This window comes from Schistocerca americana, unplaced genomic scaffold (assembly GCF_021461395.2).
Source record: "Schistocerca americana isolate TAMUIC-IGC-003095 unplaced genomic scaffold, iqSchAmer2.1 HiC_scaffold_182, whole genome shotgun sequence".
In the NCBI taxonomy this organism is placed as follows: Eukaryota; Metazoa; Arthropoda; class Insecta; order Orthoptera; family Acrididae; genus Schistocerca; species Schistocerca americana.
The window spans coordinates 245,781-262,493 of NW_025725887.1; the positions used below are offsets into that span (position 1 = coordinate 245,781).

General features: G+C 50.3%; 17 non-coding genes across 17 annotated transcripts; 8 read left to right on the forward strand and 9 right to left on the reverse strand.

The window, feature by feature from the left end:
- Positions 1-991: 991 nt before the first annotated feature.
- Trnal-uaa lies at positions 992-1,075 on the reverse strand. The gene has a single exon. It is a non-coding gene; the product is annotated as a tRNA-Leu (tRNA).
- A 683-nt stretch (positions 1,076-1,758) lies between these two features.
- Trnag-ccc lies at positions 1,759-1,830 on the forward strand. The gene has a single exon. It is a non-coding gene; the product is annotated as a tRNA-Gly (tRNA).
- Positions 1,831-2,901: 1,071 nt separating this feature from the next.
- Positions 2,902-2,985, reverse strand: Trnal-uaa. The gene has a single exon. It is a non-coding gene; the product is annotated as a tRNA-Leu (tRNA).
- Positions 2,986-3,668: 683 nt separating this feature from the next.
- Positions 3,669-3,740, forward strand: Trnag-ccc. The gene has a single exon. It is a non-coding gene; the product is annotated as a tRNA-Gly (tRNA).
- Positions 3,741-4,811: 1,071 nt separating this feature from the next.
- Positions 4,812-4,895, reverse strand: Trnal-uaa. Its single transcript has one exon. It is a non-coding gene; the product is annotated as a tRNA-Leu (tRNA).
- A 683-nt stretch (positions 4,896-5,578) lies between these two features.
- On the forward strand, positions 5,579-5,650 carry Trnag-ccc. Its single transcript has one exon. It is a non-coding gene; the product is annotated as a tRNA-Gly (tRNA).
- A 1,071-nt stretch (positions 5,651-6,721) lies between these two features.
- On the reverse strand, positions 6,722-6,805 carry Trnal-uaa. Its single transcript has one exon. It is a non-coding gene; the product is annotated as a tRNA-Leu (tRNA).
- A 683-nt stretch (positions 6,806-7,488) lies between these two features.
- Trnag-ccc lies at positions 7,489-7,560 on the forward strand. The gene has a single exon. It is a non-coding gene; the product is annotated as a tRNA-Gly (tRNA).
- Positions 7,561-8,631: 1,071 nt separating this feature from the next.
- Positions 8,632-8,715, reverse strand: Trnal-uaa. The gene has a single exon. It is a non-coding gene; the product is annotated as a tRNA-Leu (tRNA).
- A 683-nt stretch (positions 8,716-9,398) lies between these two features.
- Trnag-ccc lies at positions 9,399-9,470 on the forward strand. Its single transcript has one exon. It is a non-coding gene; the product is annotated as a tRNA-Gly (tRNA).
- A 1,071-nt stretch (positions 9,471-10,541) lies between these two features.
- On the reverse strand, positions 10,542-10,625 carry Trnal-uaa. The gene has a single exon. It is a non-coding gene; the product is annotated as a tRNA-Leu (tRNA).
- A 683-nt stretch (positions 10,626-11,308) lies between these two features.
- Positions 11,309-11,380, forward strand: Trnag-ccc. Its single transcript has one exon. It is a non-coding gene; the product is annotated as a tRNA-Gly (tRNA).
- Positions 11,381-12,451: 1,071 nt separating this feature from the next.
- On the reverse strand, positions 12,452-12,535 carry Trnal-uaa. The gene has a single exon. It is a non-coding gene; the product is annotated as a tRNA-Leu (tRNA).
- A 683-nt stretch (positions 12,536-13,218) lies between these two features.
- Positions 13,219-13,290, forward strand: Trnag-ccc. Its single transcript has one exon. It is a non-coding gene; the product is annotated as a tRNA-Gly (tRNA).
- A 1,071-nt stretch (positions 13,291-14,361) lies between these two features.
- Positions 14,362-14,445, reverse strand: Trnal-uaa. The gene has a single exon. It is a non-coding gene; the product is annotated as a tRNA-Leu (tRNA).
- A 683-nt stretch (positions 14,446-15,128) lies between these two features.
- Trnag-ccc lies at positions 15,129-15,200 on the forward strand. The gene has a single exon. It is a non-coding gene; the product is annotated as a tRNA-Gly (tRNA).
- Positions 15,201-16,271: 1,071 nt separating this feature from the next.
- On the reverse strand, positions 16,272-16,355 carry Trnal-uaa. The gene has a single exon. It is a non-coding gene; the product is annotated as a tRNA-Leu (tRNA).
- Positions 16,356-16,713: the final 358 nt, after the last annotated feature.

Below are 16,713 nucleotides of genomic sequence, written 5' to 3' on the forward strand. Positions count from 1 at the left end.
AGTTTTCCTTCGCCCCTCGTCTCAGTCCGTGCTGCCAGGGCGCTAGTCTGCGGGTTTCGTTTCTCAGCATCGTGTGTCTCCATGTGTCGACTTGTCTCGACTTTGCTCGGCTGACGCGAAAGCTGACGCTTGGAAATGGGCATATATGTAGAGGGCAGGAGGGAGAAACGACTGGGAGAGACCAAAAATCGACAAACACACGACAGAACCTTTCATTTTATTGTGGCCACAGATTCGCCCCTTAGTGTACCGAGAGGTAAGAGTGGCGCCAGCGTGCGGGACCGCATCATTATCGCTAAGCAACAGCGAAACCGAAGGAAAAATGCAAAATGAAAGAAGCCAACAGCACATCGAGTTCCCAGCCGAGCATGCATCCAAGTACTAACCACGGCCAACGGATCTTAACGCCGGTGAACAGACGAGAACCGCTGCACTACGCGCGGTATGGCCGTTGGCGACAGTATCGCGCGACGTGTATACACCTTACTTCTTGTGAAGATCGCTTGTTATTTACCTGGCAGTGTCTCGCTGGAGGAAGCATTGTCTTTTAGGGGCGTAAAATGAAATGGCACTTGGTGCGGTCGAATACGTGGCCTTTGTGTTCACAGCACGACGCTCTAACTTACTCAGCTATCGAGCTACGCAATGTGGCACGTCTGCAGTCCAATACCCCTGCTTTCGTTCACGTTTGCTTGCCTGATGCTTGGACCCCAAAAACCACAACACAAAGGTATCGTAAATGCCGTGAGAATAACCAAGACTCAGCAAACGAAAGTATGTTCGGCTACCGGGAATCGAATACGGGCCTCGTGGCTGAAAGCCATGTCTCCTAGCAGCTTTCCATTCTTTCTGACCGCCAGACAATCAAACTTGCAAGGCAAGCACCATAGTCACTGCCGTTTCTAGTAGTATCTGTGGAACCTGTTCCCGCGTAATTTACTTGTTTTCCCGCATGTACGAAATTGGTAATTTTGAAATATTTAAAATGCATTGTCAGATGTGGGGTTCGAACCCACGCTCCCCTTAGGGAACCAGAGCTTAAATCTGGCGCCTTAGACCGCTCGGCCAATCTGACGTGTGAGCGCAAAGTCTCTACTACCGTCGTTTCTAGGAACATCTCCAGAGCCTGACGGCGAAATTAGCGTGTTTTTTTCTTGTGTGAAGGAATTACGTTGGTTTTAGAGTATTTAAAACGAGTTGTCAGATGTGAGGTTGCACCCCACCCTCCCTTTCGGGAACCACAGCTTAAACATGGTGCCTTAAACCATTGTTTTCCGTCGCCATCTGCCTTGAGTGGAACGAGCAGAACTGTAGTTATCAATATTCACATTGACGCAGAGAAAACAAAAAACGACACAAAAGGCCGTTCCCTAGCAACGGCTCCGCTGTGCATTTCGCCCTCAGGGGAAGCTAATGACATGCTCCAGGCGGGCATCAAACTAACCAACTTAATATTGTGATACTTAGGCGCTTTCTACTTCTGGTTTGGCACACGTATGCTGAATCGTCTCTGGATCATCAGTAAGTACGTCACATTAGATATTTGTTTTATCGCCCAGCTGTAACTTAAAGGGCAGTTTTTCAACGGCTGTCAGTTCTGCTTCTAGTTACGCTACATCGCCCTAGCAGCACCAACGCACTGCGTTCAGAGGTGCTCACCTCTGGCCTGGCGTTGAGCGCCTACAGCGCCATCGCCTTCGGCCTCTGATGGCAGGAGGGTAGCCGACACATCAGGGCGTGGGTGGGACGCAGCACAACGCGGTGGTGGTGTAACGGTCAGCATGGTTGCTTCCCGAGCAGTTGATCCGGGTTCGATTCCCGGCCACCGCACAAAACGTACATTTTTCTTCTACGGGTATTCCACGTAACGAAACGCGATCTTCGAAACTGCGAACTGTCGCGGTACGAATAGTTTTCCTTCGCCCCTCGTCTCAGTCCGTGCTGCCAGGGCGCTAGTCTGCGGGTTTCGTTTCTCAGCATCGTGTGTCTCCATGTGTCGACTTGTCTCGACTTTGCTCGGCTGACGCGAAAGCTGACGCTTGGAAATGGGCATATATGTAGAGGGCAGGAGGGAGAAACGACTGGGAGAGACCAAAAATCGACAAACACACGACAGAACCTTTCATTTTATTGTGGCCACAGATTCGCCCCTTAGTGTACCGAGAGGTAAGAGTGGCGCCAGCGTGCGGGACCGCATCATTATCGCTAAGCAACAGCGAAACCGAAGGAAAAATGCAAAATGAAAGAAGCCAACAGCACATCGAGTTCCCAGCCGAGCATGCATCCAAGTACTAACCACGGCCAACGGATCTTAACGCCGGTGAACAGACGAGAACCGCTGCACTACGCGCGGTATGGCCGTTGGCGACAGTATCGCGCGACGTGTATACACCTTACTTCTTGTGAAGATCACTTGTTATTTACCTGGCAGTGTCTCGCTGGAGGAAGCATTGTCTTTTAGGGGCGTAAAATGAAATGGCACTTGGTGCGGTCGAATACGTGGCCTTTGTGTTCACAGCACGACGCTCTAACTTACTCAGCTATCGAGCTACGCAATGTGGCACGTCTGCAGTCCAATACCCCTGCTTTCGTTCACGTTTGCTTGCCTGATGCTTGGACCCCAAAAACCACAACACAAAGGTATCGTAAATGCCGTGAGAATAACCAAGACTCAGCAAACGAAAGTATGTTCGGCTACCGGGAATCGAATACGGGCCTCGTGGCTGAAAGCCATGTCTCCTAGCAGCTTTCCATTCTTTCTGACCGCCAGACAATCAAACTTGCAAGGCAAGCACCATAGTCACTGCCGTTTCTAGTAGTATCTGTGGAACCTGTTCCCGCGTAATTTACTTGTTTTCCCGCATGTACGAAATTGGTAATTTTGAAATATTTAAAATGCATTGTCAGATGTGGGGTTCGAACCCACGCTCCCCTTAGGGAACCAGAGCTTAAATCTGGCGCCTTAGACCGCTCGGCCAATCTGACGTGTGAGCGCAAAGTCTCTACTACCGTCGTTTCTAGGAACATCTCCAGAGCCTGACGGCGAAATTAGCGTGTTTTTTTCTTGTGTGAAGGAATTACGTTGGTTTTAGAGTATTTAAAACGAGTTGTCAGATGTGAGGTTGCACCCCACCCTCCCTTTCGGGAACCACAGCTTAAACATGGTGCCTTAAACCATTGTTTTCCGTCGCCATCTGCCTTGAGTGGAACGAGCAGAACTGTAGTTATCAATATTCACATTGACGCAGAGAAAACAAAAAACGACACAAAAGGCCGTTCCCTAGCAACGGCTCCGCTGTGCATTTCGCCCTCAGGGGAAGCTAATGACATGCTCCAGGCGGGCATCAAACTAACCAACTTAATATTGTGATACTTAGGCGCTTTCTACTTCTGGTTTGGCACACGTATGCTGAATCGTCTCTGGATCATCAGTAAGTACGTCACATTAGATATTTGTTTTATCGCCCAGCTGTAACTTAAAGGGCAGTTTTTCAACGGCTGTCAGTTCTGCTTCTAGTTACGCTACATCGCCCTAGCAGCACCAACGCACTGCGTTCAGAGGTGCTCACCTCTGGCCTGGCGTTGAGCGCCTACAGCGCCATCGCCTTCGGCCTCTGATGGCAGGAGGGTAGCCGACACATCAGGGCGTGGGTGGGACGCAGCACAACGCGGTGGTGGTGTAACGGTCAGCATGGTTGCTTCCCGAGCAGTTGATCCGGGTTCGATTCCCGGCCACCGCACAAAACGTACATTTTTCTTCTACGGGTATTCCACGTAACGAAACGCGATCTTCGAAACTGCGAACTGTCGCGGTACGAATAGTTTTCCTTCGCCCCTCGTCTCAGTCCGTGCTGCCAGGGCGCTAGTCTGCGGGTTTCGTTTCTCAGCATCGTGTGTCTCCATGTGTCGACTTGTCTCGACTTTGCTCGGCTGACGCGAAAGCTGACGCTTGGAAATGGGCATATATGTAGAGGGCAGGAGGGAGAAACGACTGGGAGAGACCAAAAATCGACAAACACACGACAGAACCTTTCATTTTATTGTGGCCACAGATTCGCCCCTTAGTGTACCGAGAGGTAAGAGTGGCGCCAGCGTGCGGGACCGCATCATTATCGCTAAGCAACAGCGAAACCGAAGGAAAAATGCAAAATGAAAGAAGCCAACAGCACATCGAGTTCCCAGCCGAGCATGCATCCAAGTACTAACCACGGCCAACGGATCTTAACGCCGGTGAACAGACGAGAACCGCTGCACTACGCGCGGTATGGCCGTTGGCGACAGTATCGCGCGACGTGTATACACCTTACTTCTTGTGAAGATCGCTTGTTATTTACCTGGCAGTGTCTCGCTGGAGGAAGCATTGTCTTTTAGGGGCGTAAAATGAAATGGCACTTGGTGCGGTCGAATACGTGGCCTTTGTGTTCACAGCACGACGCTCTAACTTACTCAGCTATCGAGCTACGCAATGTGGCACGTCTGCAGTCCAATACCCCTGCTTTCGTTCACGTTTGCTTGCCTGATGCTTGGACCCCAAAAACCACAACACAAAGGTATCGTAAATGCCGTGAGAATAACCAAGACTCAGCAAACGAAAGTATGTTCGGCTACCGGGAATCGAATACGGGCCTCGTGGCTGAAAGCCATGTCTCCTAGCAGCTTTCCATTCTTTCTGACCGCCAGACAATCAAACTTGCAAGGCAAGCACCATAGTCACTGCCGTTTCTAGTAGTATCTGTGGAACCTGTTCCCGCGTAATTTACTTGTTTTCCCGCATGTACGAAATTGGTAATTTTGAAATATTTAAAATGCATTGTCAGATGTGGGGTTCGAACCCACGCTCCCCTTAGGGAACCAGAGCTTAAATCTGGCGCCTTAGACCGCTCGGCCAATCTGACGTGTGAGCGCAAAGTCTCTACTACCGTCGTTTCTAGGAACATCTCCAGAGCCTGACGGCGAAATTAGCGTGTTTTTTTCTTGTGTGAAGGAATTACGTTGGTTTTAGAGTATTTAAAACGAGTTGTCAGATGTGAGGTTGCACCCCACCCTCCCTTTCGGGAACCACAGCTTAAACATGGTGCCTTAAACCATTGTTTTCCGTCGCCATCTGCCTTGAGTGGAACGAGCAGAACTGTAGTTATCAATATTCACATTGACGCAGAGAAAACAAAAAACGACACAAAAGGCCGTTCCCTAGCAACGGCTCCGCTGTGCATTTCGCCCTCAGGGGAAGCTAATGACATGCTCCAGGCGGGCATCAAACTAACCAACTTAATATTGTGATACTTAGGCGCTTTCTACTTCTGGTTTGGCACACGTATGCTGAATCGTCTCTGGATCATCAGTAAGTACGTCACATTAGATATTTGTTTTATCGCCCAGCTGTAACTTAAAGGGCAGTTTTTCAACGGCTGTCAGTTCTGCTTCTAGTTACGCTACATCGCCCTAGCAGCACCAACGCACTGCGTTCAGAGGTGCTCACCTCTGGCCTGGCGTTGAGCGCCTACAGCGCCATCGCCTTCGGCCTCTGATGGCAGGAGGGTAGCCGACACATCAGGGCGTGGGTGGGACGCAGCACAACGCGGTGGTGGTGTAACGGTCAGCATGGTTGCTTCCCGAGCAGTTGATCCGGGTTCGATTCCCGGCCACCGCACAAAACGTACATTTTTCTTCTACGGGTATTCCACGTAACGAAACGCGATCTTCGAAACTGCGAACTGTCGCGGTACGAATAGTTTTCCTTCGCCCCTCGTCTCAGTCCGTGCTGCCAGGGCGCTAGTCTGCGGGTTTCGTTTCTCAGCATCGTGTGTCTCCATGTGTCGACTTGTCTCGACTTTGCTCGGCTGACGCGAAAGCTGACGCTTGGAAATGGGCATATATGTAGAGGGCAGGAGGGAGAAACGACTGGGAGAGACCAAAAATCGACAAACACACGACAGAACCTTTCATTTTATTGTGGCCACAGATTCGCCCCTTAGTGTACCGAGAGGTAAGAGTGGCGCCAGCGTGCGGGACCGCATCATTATCGCTAAGCAACAGCGAAACCGAAGGAAAAATGCAAAATGAAAGAAGCCAACAGCACATCGAGTTCCCAGCCGAGCATGCATCCAAGTACTAACCACGGCCAACGGATCTTAACGCCGGTGAACAGACGACAACCGCTGCACTACGCGCGGTATGGCCGTTGGCGACAGTATCGCGCGACGTGTATACACCTTACTTCTTGTGAAGATCGCTTGTTATTTACCTGGCAGTGTCTCGCTGGAGGAAGCATTGTCTTTTAGGGGCGTAAAATGAAATGGCACTTGGTGCGGTCGAATACGTGGCCTTTGTGTTCACAGCACGACGCTCTAACTTACTCAGCTATCGAGCTACGCAATGTGGCACGTCTGCAGTCCAATACCCCTGCTTTCGTTCACGTTTGCTTGCCTGATGCTTGGACCCCAAAAACCACAACACAAAGGTATCGTAAATGCCGTGAGAATAACCAAGACTCAGCAAACGAAAGTATGTTCGGCTACCGGGAATCGAATACGGGCCTCGTGGCTGAAAGCCATGTCTCCTAGCAGCTTTCCATTCTTTCTGACCGCCAGACAATCAAACTTGCAAGGCAAGCACCATAGTCACTGCCGTTTCTAGTAGTATCTGTGGAACCTGTTCCCGCGTAATTTACTTGTTTTCCCGCATGTACGAAATTGGTAATTTTGAAATATTTAAAATGCATTGTCAGATGTGGGGTTCGAACCCACGCTCCCCTTAGGGAACCAGAGCTTAAATCTGGCGCCTTAGACCGCTCGGCCAATCTGACGTGTGAGCGCAAAGTCTCTACTACCGTCGTTTCTAGGAACATCTCCAGAGCCTGACGGCGAAATTAGCGTGTTTTTTTCTTGTGTGAAGGAATTACGTTGGTTTTAGAGTATTTAAAACGAGTTGTCAGATGTGAGGTTGCACCCCACCCTCCCTTTCGGGAACCACAGCTTAAACATGGTGCCTTAAACCATTGTTTTCCGTCGCCATCTGCCTTGAGTGGAACGAGCAGAACTGTAGTTATCAATATTCACATTGACGCAGAGAAAACAAAAAACGACACAAAAGGCCGTTCCCTAGCAACGGCTCCGCTGTGCATTTCGCCCTCAGGGGAAGCTAATGACATGCTCCAGGCGGGCATCAAACTAACCAACTTAATATTGTGATACTTAGGCGCTTTCTACTTCTGGTTTGGCACACGTATGCTGAATCGTCTCTGGATCATCAGTAAGTACGTCACATTAGATATTTGTTTTATCGCCCAGCTGTAACTTAAAGGGCAGTTTTTCAACGGCTGTCAGTTCTGCTTCTAGTTACGCTACATCGCCCTAGCAGCACCAACGCACTGCGTTCAGAGGTGCTCACCTCTGGCCTGGCGTTGAGCGCCTACAGCGCCATCGCCTTCGGCCTCTGATGGCAGGAGGGTAGCCGACACATCAGGGCGTGGGTGGGACGCAGCACAACGCGGTGGTGGTGTAACGGTCAGCATGGTTGCTTCCCGAGCAGTTGATCCGGGTTCGATTCCCGGCCACCGCACAAAACGTACATTTTTCTTCTACGGGTATTCCACGTAACGAAACGCGATCTTCGAAACTGCGAACTGTCGCGGTACGAATAGTTTTCCTTCGCCCCTCGTCTCAGTCCGTGCTGCCAGGGCGCTAGTCTGCGGGTTTCGTTTCTCAGCATCGTGTGTCTCCATGTGTCGACTTGTCTCGACTTTGCTCGGCTGACGCGAAAGCTGACGCTTGGAAATGGGCATATATGTAGAGGGCAGGAGGGAGAAACGACTGGGAGAGACCAAAAATCGACAAACACACGACAGAACCTTTCATTTTATTGTGGCCACAGATTCGCCCCTTAGTGTACCGAGAGGTAAGAGTGGCGCCAGCGTGCGGGACCGCATCATTATCGCTAAGCAACAGCGAAACCGAAGGAAAAATGCAAAATGAAAGAAGCCAACAGCACATCGAGTTCCCAGCCGAGCATGCATCCAAGTACTAACCACGGCCAACGGATCTTAACGCCGGTGAACAGACGAGAACCGCTGCACTACGCGCGGTATGGCCGTTGGCGACAGTATCGCGCGACGTGTATACACCTTACTTCTTGTGAAGATCGCTTGTTATTTACCTGGCAGTGTCTCGCTGGAGGAAGCATTGTCTTTTAGGGGCGTAAAATGAAATGGCACTTGGTGCGGTCGAATACGTGGCCTTTGTGTTCACAGCACGACGCTCTAACTTACTCAGCTATCGAGCTACGCAATGTGGCACGTCTGCAGTCCAATACCCCTGCTTTCGTTCACGTTTGCTTGCCTGATGCTTGGACCCCAAAAACCACAACACAAAGGTATCGTAAATGCCGTGAGAATAACCAAGACTCAGCAAACGAAAGTATGTTCGGCTACCGGGAATCGAATACGGGCCTCGTGGCTGAAAGCCATGTCTCCTAGCAGCTTTCCATTCTTTCTGACCGCCAGACAATCAAACTTGCAAGGCAAGCACCATAGTCACTGCCGTTTCTAGTAGTATCTGTGGAACCTGTTCCCGCGTAATTTACTTGTTTTCCCGCATGTACGAAATTGGTAATTTTGAAATATTTAAAATGCATTGTCAGATGTGGGGTTCGAACCCACGCTCCCCTTAGGGAACCAGAGCTTAAATCTGGCGCCTTAGACCGCTCGGCCAATCTGACGTGTGAGCGCAAAGTCTCTACTACCGTCGTTTCTAGGAACATCTCCAGAGCCTGACGGCGAAATTAGCGTGTTTTTTTCTTGTGTGAAGGAATTACGTTGGTTTTAGAGTATTTAAAACGAGTTGTCAGATGTGAGGTTGCACCCCACCCTCCCTTTCGGGAACCACAGCTTAAACATGGTGCCTTAAACCATTGTTTTCCGTCGCCATCTGCCTTGAGTGGAACGAGCAGAACTGTAGTTATCAATATTCACATTGACGCAGAGAAAACAAAAAACGACACAAAAGGCCGTTCCCTAGCAACGGCTCCGCTGTGCATTTCGCCCTCAGGGGAAGCTAATGACATGCTCCAGGCGGGCATCAAACTAACCAACTTAATATTGTGATACTTAGGCGCTTTCTACTTCTGGTTTGGCACACGTATGCTGAATCGTCTCTGGATCATCAGTAAGTACGTCACATTAGATATTTGTTTTATCGCCCAGCTGTAACTTAAAGGGCAGTTTTTCAACGGCTGTCAGTTCTGCTTCTAGTTACGCTACATCGCCCTAGCAGCACCAACGCACTGCGTTCAGAGGTGCTCACCTCTGGCCTGGCGTTGAGCGCCTACAGCGCCATCGCCTTCGGCCTCTGATGGCAGGAGGGTAGCCGACACATCAGGGCGTGGGTGGGACGCAGCACAACGCGGTGGTGGTGTAACGGTCAGCATGGTTGCTTCCCGAGCAGTTGATCCGGGTTCGATTCCCGGCCACCGCACAAAACGTACATTTTTCTTCTACGGGTATTCCACGTAACGAAACGCGATCTTCGAAACTGCGAACTGTCGCGGTACGAATAGTTTTCCTTCGCCCCTCGTCTCAGTCCGTGCTGCCAGGGCGCTAGTCTGCGGGTTTCGTTTCTCAGCATCGTGTGTCTCCATGTGTCGACTTGTCTCGACTTTGCTCGGCTGACGCGAAAGCTGACGCTTGGAAATGGGCATATATGTAGAGGGCAGGAGGGAGAAACGACTGGGAGAGACCAAAAATCGACAAACACACGACAGAACCTTTCATTTTATTGTGGCCACAGATTCGCCCCTTAGTGTACCGAGAGGTAAGAGTGGCGCCAGCGTGCGGGACCGCATCATTATCGCTAAGCAACAGCGAAACCGAAGGAAAAATGCAAAATGAAAGAAGCCAACAGCACATCGAGTTCCCAGCCGAGCATGCATCCAAGTACTAACCACGGCCAACGGATCTTAACGCCGGTGAACAGACGAGAACCGCTGCACTACGCGCGGTATGGCCGTTGGCGACAGTATCGCGCGACGTGTATACACCTTACTTCTTGTGAAGATCGCTTGTTATTTACCTGGCAGTGTCTCGCTGGAGGAAGCATTGTCTTTTAGGGGCGTAAAATGAAATGGCACTTGGTGCGGTCGAATACGTGGCCTTTGTGTTCACAGCACGACGCTCTAACTTACTCAGCTATCGAGCTACGCAATGTGGCACGTCTGCAGTCCAATACCCCTGCTTTCGTTCACGTTTGCTTGCCTGATGCTTGGACCCCAAAAACCACAACACAAAGGTATCGTAAATGCCGTGAGAATAACCAAGACTCAGCAAACGAAAGTATGTTCGGCTACCGGGAATCGAATACGGGCCTCGTGGCTGAAAGCCATGTCTCCTAGCAGCTTTCCATTCTTTCTGACCGCCAGACAATCAAACTTGCAAGGCAAGCACCATAGTCACTGCCGTTTCTAGTAGTATCTGTGGAACCTGTTCCCGCGTAATTTACTTGTTTTCCCGCATGTACGAAATTGGTAATTTTGAAATATTTAAAATGCATTGTCAGATGTGGGGTTCGAACCCACGCTCCCCTTAGGGAACCAGAGCTTAAATCTGGCGCCTTAGACCGCTCGGCCAATCTGACGTGTGAGCGCAAAGTCTCTACTACCGTCGTTTCTAGGAACATCTCCAGAGCCTGACGGCGAAATTAGCGTGTTTTTTTCTTGTGTGAAGGAATTACGTTGGTTTTAGAGTATTTAAAACGAGTTGTCAGATGTGAGGTTGCACCCCACCCTCCCTTTCGGGAACCACAGCTTAAACATGGTGCCTTAAACCATTGTTTTCCGTCGCCATCTGCCTTGAGTGGAACGAGCAGAACTGTAGTTATCAATATTCACATTGACGCAGAGAAAACAAAAAACGACACAAAAGGCCGTTCCCTAGCAACGGCTCCGCTGTGCATTTCGCCCTCAGGGGAAGCTAATGACATGCTCCAGGCGGGCATCAAACTAACCAACTTAATATTGTGATACTTAGGCGCTTTCTACTTCTGGTTTGGCACACGTATGCTGAATCGTCTCTGGATCATCAGTAAGTACGTCACATTAGATATTTGTTTTATCGCCCAGCTGTAACTTAAAGGGCAGTTTTTCAACGGCTGTCAGTTCTGCTTCTAGTTACGCTACATCGCCCTAGCAGCACCAACGCACTGCGTTCAGAGGTGCTCACCTCTGGCCTGGCGTTGAGCGCCTACAGCGCCATCGCCTTCGGCCTCTGATGGCAGGAGGGTAGCCGACACATCAGGGCGTGGGTGGGACGCAGCACAACGCGGTGGTGGTGTAACGGTCAGCATGGTTGCTTCCCGAGCAGTTGATCCGGGTTCGATTCCCGGCCACCGCACAAAACGTACATTTTTCTTCTACGGGTATTCCACGTAACGAAACGCGATCTTCGAAACTGCGAACTGTCGCGGTACGAATAGTTTTCCTTCGCCCCTCGTCTCAGTCCGTGCTGCCAGGGCGCTAGTCTGCGGGTTTCGTTTCTCAGCATCGTGTGTCTCCATGTGTCGACTTGTCTCGACTTTGCTCGGCTGACGCGAAAGCTGACGCTTGGAAATGGGCATATATGTAGAGGGCAGGAGGGAGAAACGACTGGGAGAGACCAAAAATCGACAAACACACGACAGAACCTTTCATTTTATTGTGGCCACAGATTCGCCCCTTAGTGTACCGAGAGGTAAGAGTGGCGCCAGCGTGCGGGACCGCATCATTATCGCTAAGCAACAGCGAAACCGAAGGAAAAATGCAAAATGAAAGAAGCCAACAGCACATCGAGTTCCCAGCCGAGCATGCATCCAAGTACTAACCACGGCCAACGGATCTTAACGCCGGTGAACAGACGAGAACCGCTGCACTACGCGCGGTATGGCCGTTGGCGACAGTATCGCGCGACGTGTATACACCTTACTTCTTGTGAAGATCGCTTGTTATTTACCTGGCAGTGTCTCGCTGGAGGAAGCATTGTCTTTTAGGGGCGTAAAATGAAATGGCACTTGGTGCGGTCGAATACGTGGCCTTTGTGTTCACAGCACGACGCTCTAACTTACTCAGCTATCGAGCTACGCAATGTGGCACGTCTGCAGTCCAATACCCCTGCTTTCGTTCACGTTTGCTTGCCTGATGCTTGGACCCCAAAAACCACAACACAAAGGTATCGTAAATGCCGTGAGAATAACCAAGACTCAGCAAACGAAAGTATGTTCGGCTACCGGGAATCGAATACGGGCCTCGTGGCTGAAAGCCATGTCTCCTAGCAGCTTTCCATTCTTTCTGACCGCCAGACAATCAAACTTGCAAGGCAAGCACCATAGTCACTGCCGTTTCTAGTAGTATCTGTGGAACCTGTTCCCGCGTAATTTACTTGTTTTCCCGCATGTACGAAATTGGTAATTTTGAAATATTTAAAATGCATTGTCAGATGTGGGGTTCGAACCCACGCTCCCCTTAGGGAACCAGAGCTTAAATCTGGCGCCTTAGACCGCTCGGCCAATCTGACGTGTGAGCGCAAAGTCTCTACTACCGTCGTTTCTAGGAACATCTCCAGAGCCTGACGGCGAAATTAGCGTGTTTTTTTCTTGTGTGAAGGAATTACGTTGGTTTTAGAGTATTTAAAACGAGTTGTCAGATGTGAGGTTGCACCCCACCCTCCCTTTCGGGAACCACAGCTTAAACATGGTGCCTTAAACCATTGTTTTCCGTCGCCATCTGCCTTGAGTGGAACGAGCAGAACTGTAGTTATCAATATTCACATTGACGCAGAGAAAACAAAAAACGACACAAAAGGCCGTTCCCTAGCAACGGCTCCGCTGTGCATTTCGCCCTCAGGGGAAGCTAATGACATGCTCCAGGCGGGCATCAAACTAACCAACTTAATATTGTGATACTTAGGCGCTTTCTACTTCTGGTTTGGCACACGTATGCTGAATCGTCTCTGGATCATCAGTAAGTACGTCACATTAGATATTTGTTTTATCGCCCAGCTGTAACTTAAAGGGCAGTTTTTCAACGGCTGTCAGTTCTGCTTCTAGTTACGCTACATCGCCCTAGCAGCACCAACGCACTGCGTTCAGAGGTGCTCACCTCTGGCCTGGCGTTGAGCGCCTACAGCGCCATCGCCTTCGGCCTCTGATGGCAGGAGGGTAGCCGACACATCAGGGCGTGGGTGGGACGCAGCACAACGCGGTGGTGGTGTAACGGTCAGCATGGTTGCTTCCCGAGCAGTTGATCCGGGTTCGATTCCCGGCCACCGCACAAAACGTACATTTTTCTTCTACGGGTATTCCACGTAACGAAACGCGATCTTCGAAACTGCGAACTGTCGCGGTACGAATAGTTTTCCTTCGCCCCTCGTCTCAGTCCGTGCTGCCAGGGCGCTAGTCTGCGGGTTTCGTTTCTCAGCATCGTGTGTCTCCATGTGTCGACTTGTCTCGACTTTGCTCGGCTGACGCGAAAGCTGACGCTTGGAAATGGGCATATATGTAGAGGGCAGGAGGGAGAAACGACTGGGAGAGACCAAAAATCGACAAACACACGACAGAACCTTTCATTTTATTGTGGCCACAGATTCGCCCCTTAGTGTACCGAGAGGTAAGAGTGGCGCCAGCGTGCGGGACCGCATCATTATCGCTAAGCAACAGCGAAACCGAAGGAAAAATGCAAAATGAAAGAAGCCAACAGCACATCGAGTTCCCAGCCGAGCATGCATCCAAGTACTAACCACGGCCAACGGATCTTAACGCCGGTGAACAGACGAGAACCGCTGCACTACGCGCGGTATGGCCGTTGGCGACAGTATCGCGCGACGTGTATACACCTTACTTCTTGTGAAGATCGCTTGTTATTTACCTGGCAGTGTCTCGCTGGAGGAAGCATTGTCTTTTAGGGGCGTAAAATGAAATGGCACTTGGTGCGGTCGAATACGTGGCCTTTGTGTTCACAGCACGACGCTCTAACTTACTCAGCTATCGAGCTACGCAATGTGGCACGTCTGCAGTCCAATACCCCTGCTTTCGTTCACGTTTGCTTGCCTGATGCTTGGACCCCAAAAACCACAACACAAAGGTATCGTAAATGCCGTGAGAATAACCAAGACTCAGCAAACGAAAGTATGTTCGGCTACCGGGAATCGAATACGGGCCTCGTGGCTGAAAGCCATGTCTCCTAGCAGCTTTCCATTCTTTCTGACCGCCAGACAATCAAACTTGCAAGGCAAGCACCATAGTCACTGCCGTTTCTAGTAGTATCTGTGGAACCTGTTCCCGCGTAATTTACTTGTTTTCCCGCATGTACGAAATTGGTAATTTTGAAATATTTAAAATGCATTGTCAGATGTGGGGTTCGAACCCACGCTCCCCTTAGGGAACCAGAGCTTAAATCTGGCGCCTTAGACCGCTCGGCCAATCTGACGTGTGAGCGCAAAGTCTCTACTACCGTCGTTTCTAGGAACATCTCCAGAGCCTGACGGCGAAATTAGCGTGTTTTTTTCTTGTGTGAAGGAATTACGTTGGTTTTAGAGTATTTAAAACGAGTTGTCAGATGTGAGGTTGCACCCCACCCTCCCTTTCGGGAACCACAGCTTAAACATGGTGCCTTAAACCATTGTTTTCCGTCGCCATCTGCCTTGAGTGGAACGAGCAGAACTGTAGTTATCAATATTCACATTGACGCAGAGAAAACAAAAAACGACACAAAAGGCCGTTCCCTAGCAACGGCTCCGCTGTGCATTTCGCCCTCAGGGGAAGCTAATGACATGCTCCAGGCGGGCATCAAACTAACCAACTTAATATTGTGATACTTAGGCGCTTTCTACTTCTGGTTTGGCACACGTATGCTGAATCGTCTCTGGATCATCAGTAAGTACGTCACATTAGATATTTGTTTTATCGCCCAGCTGTAACTTAAAGGGCAGTTTTTCAACGGCTGTCAGTTCTGCTTCTAGTTACGCTACATCGCCCTAGCAGCACCAACGCACTGCGTTCAGAGGTGCTCACCTCTGGCCTGGCGTTGAGCGCCTACAGCGCCATCGCCTTCGGCCTCTGATGGCAGGAGGGTAGCCGACACATCAGGGCGTGGGTGGGACGCAGCACAACGCGGTGGTGGTGTAACGGTCAGCATGGTTGCTTCCCGAGCAGTTGATCCGGGTTCGATTCCCGGCCACCGCACAAAACGTACATTTTTCTTCTACGGGTATTCCACGTAACGAAACGCGATCTTCGAAACTGCGAACTGTCGCGGTACGAATAGTTTTCCTTCGCCCCTCGTCTCAGTCCGTGCTGCCAGGGCGCTAGTCTGCGGGTTTCGTTTCTCAGCATCGTGTGTCTCCATGTGTCGACTTGTCTCGACTTTGCTCGGCTGCCGCGAAAGCTGACGCTTGGAAATGGGCATATATGTAGAGGGCAGGAGGGAGAAACGACTGGGAGAGACCAAAAATCGACAAACACACGACAGAACCTTTCATTTTATTGTGGCCACAGATTCGCCCCTTAGTGTACCGAGAGGTAAGAGTGGCGCCAGCGTGCGGGACCGCATCATTATCGCTAAGCAACAGCGAAACCGAAGGAAAAATGCAAAATGAAAGAAGCCAACAGCACATCGAGTTCCCAGCCGAGCATGCATCCAAGTACTAACCACGGCCAACGGATCTTAACGCCGGTGAACAGACGAGAACCGCTGCACTACGCGCGGTATGGCCGTTGGCGACAGTATCGCGCGACGTGTATACACCTTACTTCTTGTGAAGATCGCTTGTTATTTACCTGGCAGTGTCTCGCTGGAGGAAGCATTGTCTTTTAGGGGCGTAAAATGAAATGGCACTTGGTGCGGTCGAATACGTGGCCTTTGTGTTCACAGCACGACGCTCTAACTTACTCAGCTATCGAGCTACGCAATGTGGCACGTCTGCAGTCCAATACCCCTGCTTTCGTTCACGTTTGCTTGCCTGATGCTTGGACCCCAAAAACCACAACACAAAGGTATCGTAAATGCCGTGAGAATAACCAAGACTCAGCAAACGAAAGTATGTTCGGCTACCGGGAATCGAATACGGGCCTCGTGGCTGAAAGCCATGTCTCCTAGCAGCTTTCCATTCTTTCTGACCGCCAGACAATCAAACTTGCAAGGCAAGCACCATAGTCACTGCCGTTTCTAGTAGTATCTGTGGAACCTGTTCCCGCGTAATTTACTTGTTTTCCCGCATGTACGAAATTGGTAATTTTGAAATATTTAAAATGCATTGTCAGATGTGGGGTTCGAACCCACGCTCCCCTTAGGGAACCAGAGCTTAAATCTGGCGCCTTAGACCGCTCGGCCAATCTGACGTGTGAGCGCAAAGTCTCTACTACCGTCGTTTCTAGGAACATCTCCAGAGCCTGACGGCGAAATTAGCGTGTTTTTTTCTTGTGTGAAGGAATTACGTTGGTTTTAGAGTATTTAAAACGAGTTGTCAGATGTGAGGTTGCACCCCACCCTCCCTTTCGGGAACCACAGCTTAAACATGGTGCCTTAAACCATTGTTTTCCGTCGCCATCTGCCTTGAGTGGAACGAGCAGAACTGTAGTTATCAATATTCACATTGACGCAGAGAAAACAAAAAACGACACAAAAGGCCGTTCCCTAGCAACGGCTCCGCTGTGCATTTCGCCCTCAGGGGAAGCTAATGACATGCTCCAGGCGGGC